Source organism: Silene latifolia, chromosome Y (assembly GCF_048544455.1).
Source record: "Silene latifolia isolate original U9 population chromosome Y, ASM4854445v1, whole genome shotgun sequence".
NCBI lineage: Eukaryota > Viridiplantae > Streptophyta > Magnoliopsida > Caryophyllales > Caryophyllaceae > Silene > Silene latifolia.
In genome coordinates, this window is record NC_133538.1 from 91,594,486 (window position 1) to 91,598,703 (window position 4,218).

The window sequence follows — 4,218 nt, forward strand, 5'->3', positions numbered from 1 at the left end:
GAAGAGTTTGGACCATTTCTCTCAACTCCACGATCTCATCTGAATTATGGACAGGAATTTCAACTCTTTCCTTGGAAGCTTCAGAGGCCTCGAGCTTCTCGATACGGGCAGTAATAGAAGTAATGAGTGTCACAACGGTACTCATTTCATCACTTTGCTTCCGTGAATTCCCACGTGAACTCCCAAACTCAGCTCTATGGACCGCCATCTCCTCAATAGTGTTCCAACCTCTATTATGACCGGTATTGTTTTGGAACCTACCATTCGCAACTGCGTCCAGGATGACCTTGTAATCATCATATAAAGCATTGTAGAATAAGTTGCAAAGATACCACTGCTGGAAGCCATGGTGAGGGACAGCTCGGACCAAACCGTTGAAACGTCCCCATGCTTCACAAAAGCCCTCATCAGCTACTTGCTGGAAATTTGTAATTTTACTCCTCAAGGCATCAGTCTTTGAAAGCGGGAAGTACTTCTTGTAGAAGGCTAATGCTAGAGATGTCCAATCCGTGACTCCAGCTGCTACGCTATCAAGGTAGCGGTACCAATCTCGCGCCGAATCCTTCAAGGAGTATAAGAACATCAACCCCTTTACTTCATTCTGAGTCACTCCACCGGTATAGGTATGGAAATGAGAGTACCGTGAAAATTTCCATATGCTTCAAGGGATCCTTATCTGGTAGACCAGCAAACTGATTTCGCTCCACTAAATCGATATAAGAGGAACGAAATTCGAAGTTACCCGTAGTAGGGGTAGGTAACTGGTGCCCCTTTGGAAGATGGTGTTTCTTTGGCTGAAGATTATCATATATTGTAGCCATATTCGCAGAACTGAGAGTACTCAAGCTTTCCTCTCAAAAACCTGTCTTATAACTGTGCAAAAGCAAAACTAGAAGCAAAGGTAAGCAACGGCCTCAAGGAACCAAAGTTCCTTGAGACAAGAAAAATAAACTAAAAATAAAGCAAACAGAATTACACCGTCTCCCCGGCAACGGGGCCAAAATTTGATACCGTCGTTTTGTATCAAAATTAAATTTATAATTCCAAACTAAAACTATAGCTAGTGATCGTAAGGGTCGAACCACAGAGAGACAAGATCAATTCTATTTGCTTATTTCAGTTTATAAAAGTAACAAATAAAGGGGGGGTTTGAAATTGGTTGACTAATTTGACTAGTTGCTAAAATAAGAATTTCTCAACAAGATAAAACAGAAGATCGGGAACTTCGGTTCACCATGGCTAAGGTCAGGTCGGTAAAGTAGTAGAGGTCCTATAATACGGTCTCAGGGAGTGTGCAAGCCTTTCGATCAATGCTCAAAATTACCTTACGGTCTTCTAATTCCCAAGAATTTCTCAAAGCTTTCGCTCAAAGGAAATTCCAATCTAATGATAAATTTAATTACTAATCTTTCAATCTAGTAAAAAGTTTTATCAAAAGACAACAAGAATGATACGAAAGAATTCATACTACAAAGCAATCCTAATTTTCGCCATGGCTCACCTTGTTCCCAATCAATGAAATTAGCTATGCATAAGTGAAACTATAACAATTGCAAAATTGATAGCAAAGAATAAATTTGACATAACTGAAATTGCTGAAATTAAAGCGGTAACAAAGAATTGGAACAACAAGAAATTAAAGAAGGAAGAATTTGCATAAAACTTACTAAATAAAAAAATGAACTAAAGTAATCGAATTCGTCGTTTTCCCTTTCCAAAGCTAGATCTAAAAACTGAGTTCTTCAATAATGAAAAGCATAACCTAATAATTGATGCGTTCTACTGATAAAAGATGCCAAAAGTTAATTACAAATTGGGCTTTTAAAAGTCTAAAACGAAAAATCAATATCACTCATGATCGGTCGATCGATCGTCATGGTCGATTGACTGATCACTTGAGCGATGGCGTCTTGCATTGTACTACATTGGTCGATCGACTGTGCAGCATGGTCGATCGACCGGACTGAGCTGTGTAGTGGCTTCTTTCTCTCTTCAAATCAGCTCTTTACTCCAGGCACGCATCCCGAGGTGGTTAAATTCGAGCTCCCTTCTTCAAAGCTTCCCAAAAGTTGCCTCCGGGGCACGATTTAGGCCTGATTTAGCCTACTTCCATTCATTCCTACAATAAATCATAGAAAAATGCAAAGGAAACCGTTTCGGGAGAAATAATAGCCTTAAGCTAACAATTATGCATGGAAATACGTGCCAAAACTGCAAATAAAGTGTATAGAATATGCACGTATCAATCGTCTCTCTGATACCACTTAAAAGTAAATAGTGTTTAACGTGATTACATACCAATACCAAAACTGTTAAAAAGAAATACAAGTTCTCAAAACTGTCTACTCTCAAAATACTATCAAGCGTCAAACACATCGGAAGACTTCTAAACTGCAACGTGGTGACTCATCCCAGCTAGCCCAAAAGCATCGTATCAAACCTGCTCAATAACTGCTCACCATCCCCGAATGGATCACCACAGTTTTACAAAACAAACAACGGGGTCAGTACTAATTACACAATACAAACCATTATGAAACAAATGCCAAACAACTCAATCAACTCGTCAAAACCCCAGTCTCCATCACCAAACTCCACACAACTGACTACACACTAAAGTGTGCAGCCCGCCGCAGTACCGACGCAACGTATACTCCACACCGCCAGTGGGGGACCGCAGCCGTTCCCACCTAAGCCCCTCTTATCTCCATCGAGCGATAAACCCATGTTCATTAATTTGCACATCCCTTCTGTGGAGGTTTCCACAGAAGGCGAATCAAGGGCATGAAGCCACTCCCATAAGTGACTCCACTCAGCCAAGGATGCATCCCGAAGACCACAGATAGATACAACAATAATCAACGATATTAATCAATAATACAACAACAATATAACCAACAACAGTCACAACCACCAACAATATACTTTAACAATAATCACAATGAAACCACCAAACACATCATGTAATTAATACCGAGTAGGAAAACCCTACCTGGAACAGCAATCACCAAGATCGCCACAATCAGCTAATCAACATCGTCCTTCACGAAAATTACTTCATATCAAGCATACAATCATACAATCACAATCTAACATCAACATGTTGGAGCTTGTGTGCCCCACAAATTAGTGTGATAACATTTGTAAATCTCTTACAGGTTCACAAGGGTATACTTCGTATATTTAATCAGTTGATTATCATTTACCTAATAACGGTTGGCTTGCTAGATAGTTTGACGTTATTATCATACAGATGGCGGTGATCAACTGGTCCCTAAAGGTCACACCTATAGGATGTGTTTGAGAGATGTGGTTATAGAAATATGATCACATTGATGCCTAATATGATTAAACAGTTAGTCAATGTGTTGATATGACAATTATTTAATGGAGATTAAATAATATTAGTTGAGACGAATTAACTGTGAATTCGTAAATTAAATATAATAAGTTATATTTAATTAAATGTATGTAATGTTAGCTTGACGAATTAATCATGTAATTCGTAATTAAATGTAATCGGTTATATTTAATATCAACAAGTTGAATGTGTCATAGTGGTAATAGTGAGGGTACACAAACCAAGAGGTCATGGGTTCGATCCTCACTAGATGACAATTTAACACATTTTATACATTTTTGGAATAACCAAAAATAAAGAAAGAATACTCCTTATTTCGGTTATGGGCCGAGAAAAATAGAAAAGAAAATCCTACCCTAATTCATTCCTATACACGGCTTATAGGTGAGTGAGGGAGAGGATTTTCTGACCTAATTCATTTTTCATTTTTGCCGCCTCTCTCATCGGAAAAACACAAAGAAAACCTAAAAATTATTTTAATTTTTGGATCGATTCTAGCAAAATCAAGGGCATTTCTCGGAGCATCTTGGGTGCAACTGATAGGAGAATATCTATTTTGATATTGTTCTTAGGCCGTATTTGCTAGGACCGAAGGTTAATTCTGAATCCTTTACTTTTGTTTATATATTTTAATTTATGACTAGTGATCGTCATCATTAAATTCGCCATAATCCTTCATTTTAAGGGAAGTATACAGATTATTTCCCACAAGTGGTATCAGAGCTGAGGCCACGAATTTTAATTTTGATGATTTTCATAAAAATTGTATGTAAACTTTTAGGGTTTCCGAAAAAAATTAGGGCACGGCTGTTTTTTTTTTGTTAATGCCGATTGAAAAAAAAAATGTTTGCAGCAGG

At 38.0% G+C, this 4,218-nt stretch overlaps 1 non-coding gene across 1 annotated transcript; it reads left to right on the forward strand.

Annotated features, from left to right (window-relative positions):
• Window positions 1-341: 341 nt before the first annotated feature.
• On the forward strand, window positions 342-450 carry LOC141635082 (small nucleolar RNA R71). Its single transcript, XR_012539788.1, has one exon. It is a non-coding gene; the product is annotated as a small nucleolar RNA R71 (small nucleolar RNA).
• Window positions 451-4,218: the final 3,768 nt, after the last annotated feature.